General features: G+C 42.4%; 1 protein-coding gene across 9 annotated transcripts in view; it reads left to right on the plus strand.

Annotated features, from left to right (window-relative positions):
• CADPS2 (calcium dependent secretion activator 2) overlaps window positions 1–23,882 on the plus strand; it is a 919,737-nt gene that overhangs the window by 559,659 nt on the left and 336,196 nt on the right. The gene's annotated exons all lie outside the window — the stretch shown is intronic.

The following is a 23,882-nucleotide window of genomic DNA, read 5'->3' on the forward strand; positions in this document are numbered from 1 at the left end:
TAAGTGATAGGCCTGAAAATCACACATTATTTATGATGCTCATAACTAGTTCATCAACTCCAGATTGTGATGTGACAGATAGGAAAAGAAAGCAAGCAACTGGTTCTGACAGTCACCTCTCCCTGGGCAGTGTCCAAGAGATTCACTAATACAGTTATCCAGTTGAAGCAAGGAGAGGAAAGAGCACAAGATTAGATGAGCCTATCCTACACTGGAGGCAGAAAGCTCAATCAGTGGTGACCATGATCATCACCAATGGCCCTAGTGCCTCAGTCACCCCTTTCTACCTCTTGTATTTTCACAGGGGACATGGAAGCATTAGGCTTCAAAGTTGTGCAACAGGTTTTGCGATTAGCCCAGGTAAAAGGGAGGGGGAAAACAAGACAGATACAGACTGTGCACTCACCATTATAATGGTTGTCTACTTGCTAGATGATCTCTGCTTCACATGAAAGTAAATCGCTCCAGTACTACAATGTCCCACACTTCTAAAACACAACTACTGTAGATGGTTAACTATAACTACAGGTCCGAGAAGGTCCAGGCCTAGTACCCGCCTAACAATGGGAGGCTGTGGCAAGGTGGAAATCTCCCACATTTGACGTAAGGGTTAATCTTCTGTGGTTCAGGAAAGAACTACACTCTTTTTCAATTATTAGGAATCAAGGTACAATATGTGCACCTTTGGCACTGTTCTGTGTACTGGATGTTGCATTCTATGACCTACAATATTCCTATTCTCCTGCAAAGGTACATTGTTATGGGCAGGGCCGGCTCCAGGCCTACTAGCACCCTGAGCGAGAAAATGTAAAAGCGCCCCCCAACCCCTATGCGCGCGAGCTTCGGGGAAAGTGGGTGTGGCCTCTGGGAAAGTGGGCGTGGCCACGTAACTTCATATTATCAAACTATAAATAAATATATTTTCACACCCCCTCTACGCACACAATTAGCAGCCTTACACAGAACAGCCACAGTAGTGTTCCTTACACACAATGTTTCCAGTATAGTGCCAGATACACATAATGTGCAGTGCCAGCTACACATGACATGCCCCCCAGCAGTGCCAGCTACACATGACATGCCCCGCAACAGTGCCAGCTACACATGACACGCACCGCAGCAGTGCCAGCTACACATGACATGCGCCGCAGCAGTGCCAGCTACACATGACATGCCCCGCAGCAGTGCCAGCTACACATGACATGCCCCGCAGCAGTGCCAGCTACACACAATATGCCCCCCAGCAGTGCCAGCTACACATGATAGTGTTCACGTATTAGGGCAGGGTGCTGATCACAGGGAGGGCACATTTTTAAGTTAGGAGGGCAAAATGATGTACATACTGTAATGCTTGGTGCTCCTCCACCCACATGCAGAAGCAGGGACAGTGCGCGCCAAAGGCGCGCAGCAAAAATTTAGGGGCGTTGCTTGGTGGGGAAGGTGCGTGACCACATAATAGTGGCAATTCGCATTACACCATACAGTAGTGCAGCTAATACACATTGCACCAGGTAGAACCTCCTAGACACTTTGCGCCAGGCAGAGCACGTTAGACACTTTGCGCCAGGTAGAGCACTGAGACACATTGCCTAGCCACAGACGCCTAGTGGGAACACTACATGAAATGCCCCCCAGCAGTGCCAGCTACACGTGACATGCCCCCCAGCAGTGCCAGATACATAAATGGCCACACAGTGCAGATATGCCCCCACAGTGCCTGATACATAAGTGCCCCCACAGTGCCAGATACATAAATGACCCCACAGTGCCAGATACATAAATGACCCCACAGTGCCAGATACATAAGTGCCCCCACAGTGCCAGATACATCAATGACCCCAGTGCCAGAAACATAAATGCCTCCACAGTGCAGATATGCCCCCACAGTGCCAGATACATAAATGCCCCCAGTGCCAGAAACATAAATGCCCCCACAGTGCAGATATGCCCCCACAGTGCCAGATACATAAATGCCCCCACAGTGCAGATATGCCCCCACAGTGCCAGATACATAAATGCCCCCGTGCCACAAAACATAAATACCCCCACAGTGCAGATATGCCCCCACAGTGCCAGATACATAAATGCCCCCAGTGCCAGAAACATAAATGCCCCCACAGTGCAGATATGCCCCCACAGTGCCAGATACATAAATGCCCCCCGTGCCATAAAACATAAATGCCCCCACAGTGCCAGATACATAAATGCCCCCAGTGCCAGATACATAAATGCCCCCACAGTGCAGATATGCCCCCACAGTGCCAGATACATAAATGCCTCCAGTGCCAGAAACATAAACGCCCTCACAGTGCAGCTATGACCCCACAGTGCCAGATATTCACTTACATCTGCGGTGCTGGGAGCCGGGAGGGGGAGTACTGCTGTGGGCGCGGGCGGGCGGACGGATGAAAACTTCTGTATGCACGCTGCGCGGTGCCGGCGTCTAACGTGGTTAGACTCTGTGCATGTATTGTATGTATGTATGCATGTATACTATGCATGCATGTATGTATGTTGTGTGTTTGTATGTATGTTGTATGCATGTATAATGTGTGTATGCTGTGTGTATGTATAGTATGCATGTGTGTATGTATGCTGTGTGCATGTATACTGTATAAGTGCGTGCATGTATACTGTGTATGTATGTATGCTGTATGTATGATGTGTGCATGTATAGTATGCATGTGTGTATGTATGCTGTGTGCATTTATACTGGGTGTGTATGTATGTTGTGTGCATTTATACTGTGTGTGTGTGTGTATGTATGTGTGTATGTATACTGTGTGTGCATGTATACCCTTTGTGTATGAGTGCTGTGTGTGTGTTTGTAAGTATGCTAATGTATGTGTGTGTACGGTGGTCCGGCACTCCTCTAACATACAAAATAAAACTCCGGTGCCCTCTGTATTTAATTGTAATCCCAGTAAAAAAAGGCAGGGGCCCGTACCCTCGACACATTGGTATTCTGCGACCGTGCATCATATATATAATGTATGTAGCTTGTCATCTGGCACTCTGGACACATTAATCGATACCGGGTGCCCTCCTTGTGATTATACACTTGCAAGTATTGCAGCTTTGTACGTACCCAAGCAGTTTCTCAATTTTGACCAAAACAAATGTGGAAAATATTCTTTCTACTGAAGCTGATGATGCTGCAGCACACGCGCACGCAGGGGGTGGCTGGCTCACACTCCAGAAGAACTCTCAGTGATTGCAGCACCAGGTGAAGGAGGGGCCAGTAGGCTATAATACAGTAAATTATGCTGGCCGGGAGAAGCACATGGCATGTTGTCTTGTGGATGGATGGGTACTGTGTGTGTATGGTATGTATGTATGCATGTATATATGCTATGCGCATGTATAGTATATGTGTATCATATGTATGTATACTATCTGTGTGTTTATGTATGTATGTATGCATGATGTGTACATGTATACTGTGTGTGTAATTGTATACTATGTATGTATACTGTGTGTGTATGCATGCATGCATGTATGTATGTATGCTCTGTGCATGTATAGTATGCATGTATAGTGTGCATGTATGTTGTGTATGTATGTATGTATGTTGTGTGCATGTATAATATGTATGTATGTATGCTGTGTGTATGTATAGTATGCATGTGTGTATTTATGCTCTGTGCATGCATTGTATGTATGTATGTATGTTGTATGCATGTATAATATTTATGTATGCTGTGTGCATGTATACTGTATAAGTGCGTGCATGTATACTGTGTGTATGTTTGTATGCTGTATGTATGATGTGTGCATGTATAGTATGCATGTGTGTATGTATGCTGTATGCATATATACTGGGTGTGTATGTATGTTGTGTGCATTTATACTGGGTGTGTGTATGTATGTATACTGTGTGCACGTATACCCTTTGTGTATGAGTGCTGTGTGTGTGTTTGTAAGTATGCTAATGTATGTGTGTGTACGGTGGTCCGGCACTCCTCTGACATACAAAATAAAACTCTGGTGCCCTCTGTATTTAATTGTAATCCCAGTAAAAAAAGTCAGGGGCCCGTACCCTCGGCGTCTAACGTACCCTCGTCGCCCGCTACGGAATGACGTCACTCCGGAGGGGCGGAAGTTGTCGAACCCGGAAGTGCGGGCGCCGTGGAACGGGACGCCGCTGGTTGCGACAGAGGTTGGCGGGCTAGGGGATGCACTGTATCCCCATAGCAACAAGCGCAGACGCGCTGCGTGCACCCTCCCTGCGGCCGCGTCGCCCGGCCACGGAATGACGTCACTCCGGAGGGGCGGAAGTTGTTGAACCCGGAAGTGTGGGCGCCGTGGAACGGGACGCCGCTGGTCGCGACGGAGGTTGGCGGGCTAGGGGATGGTAAGTTACTTAAATGTTGTGTTTGCACTGTATTTTCACTTGTTTGCTGTGTCCTGAGGAAGGGAGTACGTCTCCCAAAACGTTGACGCACATTAAAAGCACGTTTCAGAATTTGTGAAAGTCTCTGAGTGCCGCCTTCTACAGACTATACATTGAGCGCTTGCCGCTTAAGGAGGGCACCGGAGCAAATACCCTGTGGGATTGAGGAGTGCCAGACCCAGAAACGGTGGTGTGTATATATATATATATATATATATATATATACATAGATTCATAGATACATGTACGGAAAACCCCCCCCCCCCCCCCCCCATGGAAATCCTGCATTTGCCCCTGTGCAGATGTTAGCAATTGCTCTGCTGCTAACATGCTATTTTCATTACTAGCTACAGTTTCTGAACCAATGTGCATTTTCTACCAATCTATTGGTGCCACTGTTGACAGAACATCGTGGTCAAACATGAGGTCATTAAACTGGATTGCTTTTACTTGGAACTTGACTTGTGTTGGTAGAAGGATATTTTATTGTGGATATTTTTCTTTGGCAAGCTTAAGAGCTTCTAACTTTTCTTCTGCAGTTAAATAACTACCACAGTAACGTGGGTCCATCAAGTAAGTGAGAAAATGTGCAGGTCCCAATTCTTAATTATAGCAGTCCAAAAATATCTTCATGTTTGGTTTGTCCAGATTTAATTCCTCCAAACTATCCTCTAATTCTTTCCACACATGTACAGCATTGGAAATGGTGCAGATATCTTTTTGAACCAAGTCAAGGGCTATTGAGATGGACTTTAGGCAGTTAAATAATTGTTCTGCATTTCTCTTCAGCCCAATGTCGATAACTTTGTTATAAACAATCTCATCAATTTGTTCACGGTTTTCTTCACACACCTTTATAAGAATTGACCAATGCTTCATGTAATAATTCAGACAGTCAACCATTGTACAGTATTCCACCTTACATATTGAGGAATACTGAGCTTCAATCCACCCTCTTGTCTATATTTGGCACTTGCAAAAGGATTGTTCCTGAAATACTTAGCAACATAAACTACCTGCTCTTTGTAACAATACATTATAAAAAAAAAAAAAAAAAAATGGTGATTTAAGTCAAGCTGATATAAATCCGCGCACACCCTGCAGTTAAGTAGCTGCAATCTGAACAACATACCTCTGCCCAGTTGGTAGCACTGGAATTTATTGTACTTCTTCCTGTTAATATTGCATAGTGGTTATGAGTTAATTGAGATGAGAATCTTAAGTCCATTGTTTGACTAGTGGAGAATGCTTTCTGACAAGTGAAAGCGTGGAGAACATCATTTGCTTAACCAGGCTGGAGTCTCCCCATGTACCTCCACAGCGACACTCACCTCCGCGCAGGTTGTCACCAGGCCTGGATTTAGAAGGGCTCCAGTTTCCTCATCAGTATTCCCAGAATAATCTAGATCCAGTTTTTACGCTTCTTTACTCGTCGAGAGGCTGTTTGCTCCAGAAATTACTCTACAGGGAAGGCACTGGGCGCCTACTTCCCATAAGTCAGCAGTCTGGAGTTTGTGAGTTCCCTGACACCTCCACCTTGGATAAGTTCATCATGTGTTCAATCATGGCTTCAAAAGTGGGTGTGTCTGCAGATGAGCTGCTCCTTTTACTGGGGTCTGTACCACCACTGAAACCTGCTTTCCCACCGGTACTTGAACATCCATCACAGCTCTTTCGCTGGGGCCAAGAAATTTCTGTTGGAAGATAGAGATTTTGGCCTTGGCACATCACTGCCCCCCCTCACCCCCCCCAAATGGCTGCAGACTGTCAATCACCTGACGTATGCAGCCACTTTGCAAGTGAAGATGCAAGACCCATACAGCACATGTGCAGTATGGGACCACCGCATAAACCAAGCCTGGCCAACCTGTGGCTCTCCAGCTGTTGTGAAACTACAAGTCCCAGCATGCCCTGCCACAGTTTTAGCATTTCATAATAACAAAACTGTGGCTGGGCATGCTGGGACTTCTAGTTTCACAACAGCTGGAGAGCCACAGGTTGGCCAGGCCTGGCATAAACATTGGTACATTGCGTGATTTTCTTCATAGCGACTGGACCTGCATACGAATGCTGATTTTTCTAGCTTTGATAAGGTGCTTCAGAATGCAGATTTATCTAACCATCTTGCTGTGCCTATTAATGCTGATATACCTATCAATGCTAATGCATCTCGTAATGCTGATCTGTTTGAACATGATAATAGGCCTATTAATGTTGCTAATCTTAGGAATTCTAATGTTTCTAGAAGCCATTCGGGTGTCCGTGGTCAGGCCACTACCTGTGACCATTGGAGTAGTGATAATAGTGTTGAGCTGCAGATAAGTGATATTAATGAAGAGATGTTAACCATTCCACTTGCACCTCTGGCTAATTTCTGTAAAACTCAATGGGAAAATCCTACTCTAAAAAAGGCCTTTGAAAATTTTCTTTCAGTGTAATGTCTCATTTAACAGGATTTAGATTTCTCTGTTTTGTGTTGATTTTATATCACTTAAACAAGCAGGTTTTGTTTTGAGCCCATGCAAATCCTTGGAGTGGTCATTCAAGCAGTGATAAATTTGTGGAAAGGGCTACTACAGATGTGTCCTCTTACATTTTTTCTCTGAGCAAAACAAGTCGCGTTACACGTAAAGCATGAATGCCGTGTGGCTCGGTAGCGCTGAGTGTCTTTTTTTGCATTTTTTTTCTGTGAAAATGTATCTTAGATGCAAAGTAATGTAATATTATTCACGAGTAGCTTCAGCTGATACAAATCATATGCAGCATGCCTATATTCTGTGTGTGACTGCGACTGTATTTGCATACAAAATGCTATGCTACAGTGTCATGTAAAACACTGTAACGTGGCATATCGGATGCAGATAGAGCCACAATTACACATAGAATATAGGCATGCTGCATATATTTTTCATCAGCAGAAGCTGCTTTTGTATCCTATTACATTACTTTGTGCCTAAGATGCATTTTTTGCAAGGAAATATGCAAAAAAAAAAAGACGTTTAGTGCCACAGAGTCCCACCACAGCATGGCGCGACTTAAAGGGCTGTTAAGCGTGACTGCAGCAAGGATGTAAGATGACACATCTGTAATTGATTCTTTTAGCTAGGAGTTTATTCTGAAGTGTTTTGGTTTTGTGCAACCTGCTCAGTGGTGAACTGGCCATCTCATGCTGCATTGATTCCCCTCCCAATTGTAGGGGCCCCTTTTGAGTAAAAAATAGGGGTTGATTTAGCCTGGCTGAACCACCATCTTAGGGCTATAAATTAATTTTAGTACTGTTTAATTATGCCACCCGCTACTGAGAAGCATTTCCCCTGCAGCCAAACTGGTCATGACTAAGCTACTTTAGCTTTTTTGGGTAGGCTTACTTCAGGAAATCCTTACTAACCAAGGAGCAAACTGTATGTCCACATTAATGCAGTGCATGATAAAATCAGAACCTCAGTATACCATCCCCAAACTGGCGGTTTAGTGGAAAGATTCAATTGAACACTGAAATCAATGTTGAAGAAGTTTATTGAGGCAGAAAGATGGGATGATTTTCTCCATTGCTTGATTTTTGCCATAAGGGAGGTACCCCAGGCTTATAATCTTCTGTATGGGTGAAAAGTATGGGAAGAACAGCTAAGAAAGGGGATAACCTCATTCTATATGGCATCCAGATATATAACCACATGGACTTAGTCAACTAAAAATTTGGTAAATGCCCGGTAGACCCAAACACATATCTATAATTACAGTACCCAAGCTAGAATTCTTGGACCAGGGGATAAAGTCCTTTGTTATTGCCTACCCAGAAAAGCAAGTTATTAGGAGGGTCTGTTTGGGTAGCAGTGTTAAACTATGAGATCACCCAACCTGACTCTTGTATAGGTAGATAGATCTACCATGTCAGTGCATGGAAGGAACAGAAGGTTTTCATTCTGTAACCTTATACTGGGAAGTGTGATCTTGGTCCACAGCTTCCCCAGTCAGATGATGATTCCACTCTTTGGAACTTTATAGTTTGACAATTTGAAGGCTCCCTTGAGACTGTTATAGAGTTATCTAGTGTCTTTTCTCATAAGCCAGGGAGGATCAGCCTAGTCCTACATGACATCATAACCCCACAAGTGGTGGTGAGACAAAAGCCCTATAGGCTTCCAAGGGGGAACCAAGAGCAAGTAATCAAGGAGGTGTAAGAGATGTTAAAATTAGGGGTAATTGATGAGTCATCTAGCATCTAGTGTAGCCCCATTGTCCTGGTACCAAAATCAGATTGGTCAATGAGATTTTGCATAGATTCCCACAAAGTCAATGCCATCTCAAAATGTTATGCCTACCCAATACCAGGGGCGGACATGCTGCTTGACTGGTTAGACTCAGCCAGTTATATCTTTACCCATGAACTGTCGAAGAGTACTGGCAGATAGACCATTTAGAAGAAGCTAAGAGGAATATTTCCTTTTCCACTCCATTAGGGCTCCATCAGTTTTAAATAATACATTTAGGCATGTATAATTCTCCAAACTCTTTTCAGAGCTTAATGGCCTGGTCATTCATCCTCACCAGAATTACGCTGTGGCATACCTGGATAACATTGTCATATATAGTCAGCATTGGAATACCCACTTCAACAGAAAATTGGCAGTGCTTTAGTCTTTATGGATGGCATGCTTAAATACTAAGTTAAAAAGGGAAGACTGAAACTGAGTACCTAGGGTATATAGTGGACAGTGGGTGTCTGAAGCCACTTGTTAGTAAGGTGCAAGCTCTAGTAGATGCCTTGGTTCCAACCATCAAGAAAGAATTGAGATTTTTCTTGGGTTTGGCAAGTTATTACAAGAGAAGTTCTCTACCTTAGCAGCTTCACTGACAGATACTGCCCCAAATAAAGTGGTGAGTATTGTCAGTCTGTATTCACCACATTTAAACAACATCCGTGTGAATAGAGTCCCTGTATTTTATCAAGCCATTTGTACTCCAAATGGAAACATCAGTTTTGGGGTTGGGAGCGGTGTTGTCTCATGAATTTGATAGGGTTGAACGTCCTATTTTGTATCTGAGCAGGATGTTTTCACACGAGAAAATAGGTACTTGGTGGTGGTAAAAAAAAAAAAAGTCTCACAGTATAGTGGGCTGTAGAAGCTTTGAGGTATTAATTATGGGGTGTTAAATTTGTTGTGGTTACTGATCATGCAACATTAACATGGCTGCATGGCTTTTTTTGAGGTTCGTAACTTGGAATGCCTGCATATGAATTGGGACTGTTTTGTCCTGAACAAGGCTCAAGTCTCGTGTAATTTAAAATCACCCTTTAACAAGGGAGAAATGAAAATAAGGAAGCACTAATGGCACCTCAAATGCAACAGAAATTATAATTATGCACATATCTTTTGAAATATAGAGGAAAGCTTATTTGGAATCTGGAATTTCTTCAGACAGCAATGGTCACTATAAAAGAAAATGAACAACTAGTATAATGCTGCTTCAATGGAATATTTATTAAAATACAAAATCCAGCATAAATTTGTTCACAAGCAAACACTTGATAAAAAAACATACAGTATCTGAATATCCAAGGTGCCAGATCTCTTGGCCGTGGATGACTAGACCAATATGGAATCACCACGGAACAGATAACGGCAGCAAAGTCACCCGAGACCATCTATCTTTTTTCAGAAATAGATTGATACAAGATTGCAGTTCTTGTCTTTATAATATATTTTGCCGTGAGCCAGCATTAATATGCAAATTGAGGGAGATTAAATAAATCAATAATTATTTGTACAGCTGTATGTGATGGTTGCAACATGACTATTGTATTTAAAGAATCTTTTTAACATACTATTTTATTTAATATATGATATGAAATGCAGCTAATGGTTTTTGTAGTGTAAAACATGCTGTTCTTTAAACTATTTATTCTATAATTCTGAACCGCAATTAAAATTTATGACTACACTACTAAGATATATGTTGACTAATTGAATTAAGATTTTATCTTCATATGAACAGATCAAAATATAAGCTTAACAATTAGTTCTGAGTATTGTGGTAGCAGTCATTTTGTATTCATACTGAAATTAGAAATTTCGAAATTTGAAAATGTTGGTTGGTCTTTTTTAATATTTTTATAGTTATTTGAATGTAGTGAGTGATGAAGTAACGAAATAAAATTATCAGTCATGCAAAAGGATAGCTCAGGGAAATCTTCAACTTTTCTAGACTTTTTAGAATACAGGTTGAGTATCCCTTATCCAATATGCTTGAGACCAGAGGTATTTTGGATATCGGATTTTTACGTATTTTGGAATAATTTCATACTATAATGATATATCATGGTGATGGGACCTAAATATAAGCACAGAATGCATTTATGTTTCATATACACCTTATACACACAGCCTGAAGGTCATTTAATACAATATTTTTAATAACTTTGTGTATTAAACAAAGTTTGTGTACATTGAGCCATCAAAAAACAAAGGTTTCACTATCTCACTCTCACACAAAAAGTCCGTATTTCGGAATATTCCGTATTTCAGAATATTTGGATATGGGATACTCAACCTGTATTTGCATAACTGACTGCATACTAGTTTTCCACTAAATTAGTATATTTTAAAATTTCTATCACTGTTTTTAGAAATAAATGTTCCAAATATGTTTTTAAACCAATGGCAGAAATTCTAATTTAACATTCACTACTGGAACATTGATTACATTCACAGTTTCCATTGGTAACCTTGTTGTCCAAACATTTATATGCCTCAGAAGTATTCTGGATCCTGCAGTTCTACCCCAGTTTGGGGTTATATTCAGGACACAATGCCATCTTCAGAGTCCCGTTTGCTCCTGTGGGAAGCAGCTTCAGGGTGCGAAGAGGTATCCGAGCATATCCCTCCTCCGCCCTCAAACTATGTGTCCCGTGGCTGAGCACATGGTTACACATGTGCTTTGGGCAAACCTGGCACCAGTAAGTAATATTGCTACTTAGGGATCACGGGGTCAGACACTCTTTGAAGCAGCTGTCCCTGCACCAGAGCAGTACTGAATTGTTCCAGTAAGTATCCACCACTGCAGCTCGGCTTTTGATGATGAATACTACCCTTAAAGACAAAGGAAATAGATGCCCTAACAAGATTTTGGAGATTCAAATTAGGATAGGTTTTCCCTCCTGATCCTATGATTGCTAGAATCCTAAAGAATGTATAAAGAGAAGTAGTAAAAGTGATAGTAGTGCTTCCATTTTGCAGGTCATGGCGCACTGTAGCAAAAGGGATGCTAATAGAACAGCCATGGCCTCTACTTTTCCGCCACTCTGCATCAGGGACCAATGTTGTTCCCGAATCCAGACAAACCTCCTTTAATGTAGTGTAGATGGACTAGTCATTATTTAGAAAAGGGTGTTTTGAAAAAAGTAATTGGATTATTACTAGAAGCAATTGCTAAGAATTCTTCCTAAGTATATTAAAAACAACATATAGAAGTTTATAAAAGAACAGGATGCTAGCATACAGTAGCTCACATACTGCTTTTTCTTTAGGAATGGTACAGGAAGGTCTTGTTATAAGTACATTATAGGCACAGGTAACAGCACTGAGTGTATTGTTTACAGATACTATAATAAAGAGATCATTTTAAGCAAATAAAATAATTTTTCTATGCATATCTTTTGTGGCACTGTGGGCTCACAGTCATGTTTTAGAAGTACTAACACTTGTACCATTTGAACCACTAGATAAAATATCTCTTAAATGTCTCATATTCAAAGTAATATTTTTGGTAGCAATCACAACCTTCAAGAAGAGGGGAGAATACAAGTCTTTGGGGGACATGTACTAAGCAGTGATAAAAGTGGAGAAGTGAGCCAGTGGAGAAGCTGCCCATGGCAACCAATCAGCTGTTCTGTATACTTTTATAGTATGCAAATTATAAATGTTACGTCAATGCTGGTTGGTTGCCATGTGCAACTTCTCCACTGGCTCATAGGGATGTGCACTTGTAATTTTTCGGGTTTTGTGTTTTGGTTTTGGGTTCGGTTCCGCGGCCGTGTTTTGGGTTCGACCGCGTTTTGGCAAAACCTCACCGAATTTTTTTTGTCGGATTCGGGTGTGTTTTGGATTCGGGTGTTTTTTTCAAAAAACCCTAAAAAAACAGCTTAAATCATAGAATTTGGGGGTCATTTTGATCCCAAAGTATTATTAACCTCAAAAACCATAATTTCCACTCATTTTCTGTCTATTCTGAATACCTCACACCTCACAATATTATTTTTAGTCCTAAAATTTGCACCGAGGTCGCTGGATGACTAAGCTAAGCGACCCTAGTGGCCGACACAAACACCTGGCCCATCTAGGAGTGTCACTGCAGTGTCACGCAGGATGGCCCTTCCAAAAAACACTCCCCAAACAGCACATGACGCAAAGAAGAAAAAAAGAGGCGCAATGAGGTAGCTGTGTGAGTAAGCTAAGCGACCCTAGTGGCCGACACAAACACCTGGCCCATCTAGGAGTGGCACTGCAGTGTCACGCAGGATGGCCCTTCCAAAAAACACTCCCCAAACAGCACATGACGCAAAGAAGAAAAAAAGAGGCGCAATGAGGTAGCTGTGTGAGTAAGCTAAGCGACCCTAGTGGCCGACACAAACACCTGGCCCATCTAGGAGTGTCACTGCAGTGTCACGCAGGATGGCCCTTCCAAAAAACACTCCCCAAACAGCACATGACGCAAAGAAGAAAAAAAGAGGCGCAATGAGGTAGCTGTGTGAGTAAGCTAAGCGACCCTAGTGGCCGACACAAACACCTGGCCCATCTAGGAGTGGCACTGCAGTGTCACGCAGGATGGCCCTTCCAAAAAACACTCCCCAAACAGCACATGACGCAAAGAAGAAAAAAAGAGGCGCAATGAGAGGTAGCTGTGTGAGTAAGATAAGCGACCCTAGTGGCCGACACAAACACCTGGCCCATCTAGGAGTGGCACTGCAGTGTCACGCAGGATGGCCCTTCCAAAAAACACTCCCCAAACAGCACATGACGCAAAGAAGAAAAAAAGAGGCGCAATGAGGTAGCTGTGTGAGTAAGATAAGCGACCCTAGTGGCCGACACAAACACCTGGCCCATCTAGGAGTGGCACTGCAGTGTCACGCAGGATGGCCCTTCCAAAAAACACTCCCCAAACAGCACATGACGCAAATAAAAATGAAAGAAAAAGAGGTGCAAGATGGAATTGTCCTTGGGCCCTCCCACCCACCCTTATGTTGTATAAACAGGACATGCACACTTTAACCAACCCATCATTTCAGTGACAGGGTCTGCCACACGACTGTGACTGAAATGACGGGTTGGTTTGGACCCCCACCGAAAAAGAAGCAATTAATCTCTCCTTGCACAAACTGGCTCTACAGAGGCAAGATGTCCACCTCATCATCCTCCGATATATCACTGTGTACATCCCGCTCCTCACAGATTATCAATTCGTCCCCACTGGAATCCACCATCTCAGCTCCCTGTGTACTTTGTGGAGGCAATTGCTGCTGGTCAATGTCTCCACGGAGGAATTGATTATAATTCATTTTAATGAACATCATCTTCTCCGCATTTTCTGGAAGTAACCTCGTACGCAGATTGCTGACAAGGTGAGCGGCGGCACTAAACACTCTTTCGGAGTACACACTTGTGGGAGGGCAACTTAGGTAGAATAAAGCCAGTTTGTGCAAGGGCCTCCAAATTGCCTCTTTTTCCTGCCAGTATAAGTACGGACTGTCTGACGATCCAAGGTAGGTTTTAAATCTAGGATCGAGCACGGTGGCCAAAATGTAGTGCTCTGATTTCAACAGATTGACCACCCGTGAATCCTTGTTAAGCGAATTAAGGGCTCCATCCACAAGTCCCACATGCCTAGCGGAATCGCTCCCTTTTAGCTCCTCCTTCAATGCCTCCAGCTTCTTCTGCAAAAGCCTGATGAGGGGAATGACCTGACTCAGGCTGGCAGTGTCTGAACTGACTTCACGTGTGGCAAGTTCAAAAGGTTGCAGAACCTTGCACAACGTTGAAATCATTCTCCACTGCGCTTGAGACAGGTACATTCCACCTCCTATATCGTGCTCAATTGTATAGGCTTGAATGGCCTTTTGCTGCTCCTCCAACCTCTGAAGCATATAGAGGGTTGAATTCCACCTCGTTACCACTTCTTGCTTCAGATGATGGCAGGGCAGGTTCAGGCGTTTTTGGTGGTGCTCCAGTCTTCTGTACGTGGTGCCTGTACGCCGAAAGTGTCCCGCAATTCTTCTGGCCACCGACAGCATCTCTTGCACGCCCCTGTCGTTTTTTTAAAAATTCTGCACCACCAAATTCAAGGTATGTGCAAAACATGGGACGTGCTGGAATTTGCCCATATTTAATGCACACACAATATTGCTGGCGTTGTCCGATGCCACAAATCCACAGGAGAGTCCAATTGGGGTAAGCCATTCCGCGATGATCTTCCTCAGTTGCCGTAAGAGGTTTTCAGCTGTGTGCGTATTCTGGAAACCGGTGATACAAAGCGTAGCCTGCCTAGGAAAGAGTTGGCGTTTGCGAGATGCTGCTACTGGTGCCGCCGCTGCTGTTCTTGCGGCGGGAGTCCATACATCTACCCAGTGGGCTGTCACAGTCATATAGTCCTGACCCTGCCCTGCTCCACTTGTCCACATGTCCGTGGTTAAGTGGACATTGGGTACAACTGCATTTTTTAGGACACTGGTGAGTCTTTTTCTGACGTCCGTGTACATTCTCGGTATCGCCTGCCTAGAGAAGTGGAACCTAGATGGTATTTGGTAACGGGGGCACACTGCCTCAATAAATTGCCTAGTTCCCTGTGAACTAACGGTGGATACCGGACGCACGTCTAACACCAACATAGTTGTCAAGGCCTCAGTTATCCGCTTTGCAACAGGATGACTGCTGTGATATTTCATCTTCCTCGCAAAGGACTGTTGGACAGTCAATTGCTTGGTGGAAGTAGTAAAAGTGGGCTTACGACTTCCCCTCTGGGGTGACCATCGACTCCCAGCAGCAACAACAGCAGCGCCAGCAGCAGTAGGCGTTACACGCAAGGATGCATCGGAGGAATCCCAGGCAGGAGAGGACTCGTCAGAATTGCCAGTGACATGGCATGCAGGACTATTGGCATTCCTGGGGAAGGAGGAAATTGACACTGAGGGAGTTGGTGGGGTGGTTTGCGTGAGCTTGGTTACAAGAGGATGGGATTTACTGGTCAGTGGACTGCTTCCGCTGTCGCCCAAAGTTTTTGAACTTGTCACTGACTTATTATGAATGCGCTGCAGGTGACGTATAAGGGAGGATGTTCCGAGGTGGTTAACGTCCTTACCCCTACTTATTACAGCTTGACAAAGGCAACACACGGCTTGACAATGTTGTCCGCATTTCTGGTGAAATACTTCCACACCGAAGAGCTGATTTTTTTGGTATTTTCACCAGGCATGTCAACGGCCCTATTCCTCCCACGGACAACAGGTGTCTCCCCGGGTGCCTGACTTAAACAAACCACCTCACCATCAGAATCCTCCTTGTCAATTTCCTCCCCAGCGCCAGCAACACCCATATCCTCCTCATCCTGGTGTACTTCAACATCTTCATCTTCAATCTGACTATCAGGAACTGGACTGCGGGTGCTCCTTCCAGCACTTGCAGGGGGCGTGCAAATGGTGGAAGGCGCATGCTCTTCACGTCCAGTGTTGGGAAGGTCAGGCATCGCAACCGACACAATTGGACTCTCCTTGTGGATTTGGGATTTCGAAGAACGCACAGTTCTTTGCGGTGCTTTTGCCAGCTTGAGTCTTTTCAGTTTTCTAGCGAGAGGCTGAGTGCTTCCATCCTCATGTGAAGCTGAACCACTAGCCATGAACATAGGCCAGGGCCTCAGCCGTTCCTTGCCACTCCGTGTGGTAAATGGCATATTGGCAAGTTTACGCTTCTCCTCCGACAATTTTATTTTAGATTTTGGAGTCCTTTTTTTACTGATATTTGGTGTTTTGGATTTTACATGCTCTGTACTATGACATTGGGCATCGGCCTTGGCAGACGACGTTGCTGGCATTTCATCGTCTCGGCCATGACTAGTGGCAGCAGCTTCAGCACGAGGTGGAAGTGGATCTTGATCTTTCCCTAATTTTGGAACCTCAACATTTTTGTTCTCCATATTTTAATAGGCACAACTAAAAGGCACCTCAGGTAAACAATGGAGATGGATGGATACTAGTATACTTATGGATGGACGAGCAACTGCCGACACAGAGGTAGCTACAGCCGTGGACTACCGTACTGTGTCTGCTGCTAATATAGACTGGATGATAATGAGATGAAATCAAAATATATATATATATATATATATATATATATAATATCACTAGTACTGCAGCCGGACAGGTATATATATTTATTATGTAATGACTGATGACGGACCTGCTGGACACTGTCAGCTCAGCAGCACCGCAGACTGCTACAGTAAGCTACTATAGTAGTATGTATAAAGAAGAAGAAAGAAAAAAAAAAAAACACGGGTAGGTGGTATACAATTATGGATGGACCAGCGACTGCCGACACAGAGGTAGCTACAGCCGTGGACTACCGTACTGTGTCTGCTGCTAATATAGACTGGATGATAATGAGATGAAATCAATATATATATATATATATATATATAATATCACTAGTACTGCAGCCGGACAGGTATATATATTTATTATGTAATGACTGATGACGGACCTGCTGGACACTGTCAGCTCAGCAGCACCGCAGACTGCTACAGTAAGCTACTATAGTAGTATGTATAAAGAAGAAGAAAGAAAAAAAAAAAACCACGGGTAGGTGGTATACAATTATGGATGGACCAGCGACTGCCGACACAGAGGTAGCTACAGCCGTGGACTACCGTACTGTGTCTGCTGCTAATATAGACTGGATGATAATGAGATGAAATCAATATATATATATATATAATATCACTAGTACTGCAGCCGGACAGGTATATATATTTATTATGTAATGACTGATGACGGACCTGCTGGACACAGTCAGCTCAGCAGCACCGCAGACTGCTACAGTAAGCTACTATAGTAGTATGTATAAAGAAGAAAGAAAAAAAAAAAAACACGGGTAGGTGGTATACAATTATGGATGGACCAGCGACTGCCGACACAGGGGTAGCTACAGCCGTCGACTACCGTACTGTGTCTGCTGCTTATATAGACTGGATGATAATGAGATGAAATCAATATATATATATATATATAATATCACTAGTACTGCAGCCGGACAGGTATATATATTTATTATGTAATGACTGATGACGGACCTGCTGGACACTGTCAGCTCAGCAGCACCGCAGACTGCTACAGTAAGCTACTATAGTAGTATGTATAAAGAAGAAGAAAGAAAGAAAAAAAACCACGGGTAGGTGGTATACAATTATGGATGGACCAGCGACTGCCGACACAGAGGTAGCTACAGCCGTGGACTACCGTACTGTGTCTGCTGCTAATATAGACTGGATGATAATGAGATGAAATCAATATATATATATATATATATATATATATATATAATATCACTAGTACTGCAGCCGGACAGGTATATATATTTATTATGTAATGACTGATGACGGACCTGCTGGACACAGTCAGCTCAGCAGCACCGCAGACTGCTACAGTAAGCTACTATAGTAGTATGTATAAAGAAGAAAGAAAAAAGAAAAAACACGGGTAGGTGGTATACAATATTATATATATATATATTATATACAATTATATATATATATATATATATATATATATATATATATATTAAACTGGTGGTCAGGTCACTGGTCACACTATCAGCAACTTGCAAGTAGTACTCCTAAGCAGACAATCACAATATATATTATACTGGTGGTCAGTGTGGTCACAATGGCAGTGTGGCACTCTGGCAGCAAAAGTGTGCACTGTACGTTATATGTACTCTTGAGTCCTGCTCTCAGACTCTAACTGCTCCCCACTGTCAGTGTCTCCCCCACAAGTCAGATAATATACAGTCACACTATCTATCACTTCAGCAAGTAACTAACTAGTACTCCTCCTAATGCTCCCCAAAATTACTACTGTGTCTCTCTCTACTGTCTCACTCTCTTCTCTATAAACGGAGAGGACGCCAGCCACGTCCTCTCCCTATGAATCTCAATGCACGTGTGAAAATGGCGGCGACGCGCGGCTCCTTATATAGAATCCGAGTCTCGCGATAGAATCCGAGCCTCGCGAGAATCCGACAGCGGGATGATGACGTTCGGGCGCGCTCGGGTTAACCGAGCAAGGCGGGAAGATCCGAGTCGCTCGGCCCCGTGTAAAAAAACATGAAGTTCGGGCGGGTTCGGATTCCGAGGAACCGAACCCGCTCATCCCTACTGGCTCACTTCTCCACTGTTATCACTGCTTAGTACATGTCCCCCTATGTTAGAAGTAATCAGTTCTGAATATACAGTACATTCAGATACAATGTGCTGCAAACAAATTCTGAATTCTTGCCTAAAGTAGTCATCAAGTCAGGAGTGGAACTCTCAGTGTGCAACCGATTCATTGCATTGGGGCTCATGTCAATGAAAAAACCTGCAGCCAGCAACATTAGAGAATATACTAATAATGACTCTGCTAATCATTATAATATGCCGGCTCATCACTGAGGGCTATGGTGAGTAACTGAGAATGAGGTGGTCCAGCTGGAGGAGGGGGGTCCCTTGCCTCCTTTCACTTCTTCCCTACTGTTGCTAGGCAACCTCCAGATGAGGCGGGTATTGTAATAAATAGTCTGCGAGAAGTAGGAAGGGCGAGACTTTGTTCGGGTTCTCCTGTTTTTTAAAACGGTTATCATTTACATAGTCGAGTCAACCTGGTGTTGATGTGTAAATGATTGGCGCTTTACAAAAACTGGAGAAATTACACAATGTTTTGCACATCATACTTCTCACAGGCTATTACATCTCCCACCCCCCAGATGTCTGTCATAATCTTGTAACTATACACAATGTTAAAATGAATGGAGAAGAGCCACCTTTAAGCTCCTCCCACAGCTCTAGCCTGATTGACAGGTGTCATTCATGTTTTCCTCACAATGAGTTTCTTACCAACCACCCTCTCTATATAAGGAGGCTTATAGGAGGCGCTCTTTTTTATCTGTTTGCAGTGCTTTATTACAGCCACACCCTGGATTGTGCTAACTAGTTGAGGATCTCTGTTAGATACAAGTGGTAATTCATCTACTTTGCCACAGAACACTTATAGGGGGGTATCCAATTACCCCCACAGGCGATGACCATGGGTAATTGTATATTCGGGTGCTATCCTATTAGCTGCGATGGGGCATGCTCCTCCCCACGATTCACGGATTGTGCTTTGGGGGGCCTCAGGCACCCAAAGCGCAATCTACGGTAAGTGGGCTGACTGAGCCACAATAACACATGGGATCGGACTTATCCCTGATTCCATGTATTATCGCGCAATCGCCGATCCGTTTTTCGCCCAATGAAAATGGCCCATAATATGATACTGTGGTAATTACCATCGGTCATTAATTGTGCTATCCTGCCATTTTCACTTGCAGAAATGGCATCATAGGCAATTTGATACCCGCTATAGAATGAAACAATCCTATTTAAGATGGAATAGTTACTAACATCATAGTTAGTAATTTGTTTCAAATATCCTGACCATAGGTGAAAAGAATTGTTGGCATAAAAGTGGTACCTAAGTGTGTGTCTACAATTACCACATTTTGGAAGATACCATTTGAAAGACAAATTACTTATACTGTAGCAGATGATTGATCTCAGCAAAGTTGATCACCGGTGTGTGTTAGGACATAAGCCACTCCTGTAAATAATCAGCACTATCTGACAGAGAATATTTGTTAGTGATATTAGCAAAGAAATAGTTATCACAGTGACCACATCACTCTAATCACCTAAACTAATAGACCAGACTAATTGTCTGCTTTATTACATAAATATAACATAGGAAACCATTTATTATATTTAACTATCACTTTTTAAAAGATATGTTGCATTCATTCCTAACACACATTGTAGAAATCCACATGTGGTCTGGAAAATATGAACTGTTAGGGGGTCCTTGAGGACTAGTTTGATGCCCTTTCTATGGACAGCCGGAGGGCATTTTGAATGAGTCCATTTGAGTTATGTGGCAGAATGGTCAGCAGTGCTTCCTCACAGAGCTGGGATCAGGGGCGAATTTAGGGTTAGGCCGTTCCTAAGCACAATATTATTGGTTGCCCCATCACGTCACTGCCCCCTTCATTTTGGGCCAGTCCCACTGCTTCCAGATGGCCAAAGCAGCCCAACCTCAACTCCTCTTCACCTCCAGCCAGTGGCCAAACAAGAAAATAAGTTTTGATTAAAAATAACAAAATCCTACACACATGGTGTCATCTCATGGAAGAGAGCCTGCTATGCTGCCCCTTAACAAGTGGTACCCCTATGCACATACCTAATGGGAAATCTACCACTGGCTGGGACCAAGAGTTTGATTCCTGATCAGGGCCCTCTCTGTCTGTAATTTGTATTTTGTCCCTGAGTTTGCTTTCTCCCACACAAAAACATATGGCTTTATTTGGCTGCTGACTTAAAATGCACCATAGAATGTCCTTGTATGAATTTGAACTGTAAGCTCCAGTGGGACTGATGTGAATTACATATGTACAGTATAATTCTGCATAATTGGTGACACTGTTTTCACTGTTTTCATTATTATTATTATATGATAATAACATACAAACCGTTTAATTTTGTCCCCCACTGGATTGTATAATATTCACTGTAATTAAGATTATTCAGAATATTGAAATTATTAATGCAAATTAACAAATCAGTGATTTTACTTTATTCGCACATCATTTATTTTTATGTATACTGATTTTAATGGAATTAACAGTATTCTCTGGTTCTTCATCTACTTTATAGGGCTGCACATACAGTATGTCACTTGTCCTTTTTCTAAGTTACAGTATGACCTGGTCCTGCCTGTCTAGCTTGGTGCTCATTTTTACTCGGTCTCGCACTCATTGTTCCCCTGTTTAGCATAATCGGTCTAAAACTGGGTACACATGGGACCAACATTTTGGTGGACCCCTCATTGTGCCGGCAGAGCAGCCGATCCAGGTAAGCATATACACGTACCAATCGGTGTCTTGATGTGTTGGTCCCGCATCACAGCTGGGCGGGCATTTGAAGTTGCCCACCCAGCTGTGACGTTAGCTCCTCCAGCAAGTGTACATGTGGTCGGTGGACTGTCTGTACACACAGCCAGATTCACCGATATATCTACAGGTATATCAGCCATTGGCTGTGCTGCACAACCAACGCGATATCTCTGTAAACGATGTCATACACAGACACATTGTTTGCCCATACCTGCCGACCCGCTAGCGATTTATTGCCCCCCAGTATTTACCCTTTAGGCTAGCTAAGGATTTTAAAAATTCCACACTGGCTTGTTTTAATTAATTCTTGAGCTGAATACATTGGATTTCATAACAATAGCAAGCAACCTAATGTTATAGATGTATTATTGTAATTTTGCAATGTGCACTAGGAGTTAACCAAGTACTTTGGTGATTATAAGCAAAATAATTTAATCAGTTCTTGCACTGGTGAAATCATGACATGCTAGGTGTCCCTTTTAATACTTTCTACATTTGTATTTTTGATATATAACATTGACATTAGAAAATGTGATCAATTATTATATCATTGTTTTATTCCTTTTAGTTGAGTTTCAGAATACGCACAAGTTGTTTCAGTGACATCTGGTGTTAGAATATGGGTTCTGTGTGTCAAAAAGAGTCTGTCTTTATGACTTTGGCAAGCATTTGTGCAGTACGATGTGTTAAGCCACCACGGTGTGTTACATGAATGTTATTACAAAGAGCTGGGTGTTTCTTTTGGCTTTGCTTCACCTGTATTTTAGCGAAATTCACTGTAATCCATCACATAAATATATTACAAATTACACAGGTCTGCGATGAAAAAGCTTTTTTAACGCTGTGATACCTATAGATTTTTGGCTAGATTCTGAACATGAAAATTACTCCCAATTTTGCATATCACATTATGTTTTTCTGTAAAACGTGTATTTATGAATAAGTCATTTTTTTTCATATTCATTAAAGTAATGTATTTTGCCTACATTTATCATAAAACATTGCCTTAAATGAATTCAGTCGGTAGTATAGAACATTGCAATTCAGTTCTCATCATAAAACTTCCCCCCGCCCAGTGCCAGATTTAGATCCACATGGGCCTGGTACTGAAATTTACAAAGGGCCTAAAACCCATACTGTCTAAAGGAACATTGCACACACACAACAACTACAAGGTGAGCTGGCGAAGGTGGAACCAAATACAACAGATGCAACACAGTTTTGCCCTGTCCCGGCTCATTTTAACCCCTGCATACCACCACATATAAACACACAGTACACACTACAAACATAGACAGTACACACACACACAACATATACACACACACTTATAGTACACACACATCACCACATATACACACATACAGTACACACTACACACACACACACAGTACATATACAGAACAGCACTCAAACAGTACAGTATACACACTGATTGATGCTACTCATCAAGTAGCCATCATAGAACTGTGGAACTTTTGGCGTTGACTACGTTCAAACAAGTGATTTCAAAATTTCTAGGCAATGTCAAGGATCCAAACTACAAAGAAATTGTCAGGGAAATGCTTAATAGTTACAGAAACCTTGGCTGCAATATGAGATTAAAGGTACATTTTTTGAATTCCCATATTGAGTATTTACCCAATAATCTGGGAGACTACAGTGAAGAACAGGGTAAATGTTTCCACCAAGATGTTAAAGATGTAGAAAGAAGATACCACGGTCGTTGGGACATCAGCATGATGACTGAATACTGCTGGATGATACACAGAGATGACACAGAAAAAAAATTTAAGCAAAAAGCGACAAAATTAAGCTTAAAGACAAAAAAAAACAAGATATTAACGATTTTTTCAATAATTTATGGTTGTGTTTCTATTATTGTTGATTGTATTATGTAATTAAAACACAAACACAGTGATATCATCTACACTTCTTCGTATTTCATAATAAATATGTCAAGAACAATTAAACTTCTTGTTTTTTCTTAAAAACTTCTGTAACCCTTTTATAGGTAAATGTGATGTGGTAATTTGTTTTATATACTATTTCTTTATTTACACAGGCGTATATTTAAGAATATAAAAGTATTATTTAAAAAACTTTAAGTACCTTACGTTTCGCAGACCTGTGTTTTTATACGTTGTTAATGCTTCCTTTATTATTTTCCTAAAAATAGCTAGCATTAATCTTTATATCTGTGTTACGTAGCACATTACTTGTATTTAGAAATTATTTTAAGAACTTGCATTATTTGCAGT

The sequence above is a fragment of the Pseudophryne corroboree genome, chromosome 6 (genome assembly GCF_028390025.1).
Source record: "Pseudophryne corroboree isolate aPseCor3 chromosome 6, aPseCor3.hap2, whole genome shotgun sequence".
NCBI lineage: Eukaryota > Metazoa > Chordata > Amphibia > Anura > Myobatrachidae > Pseudophryne > Pseudophryne corroboree.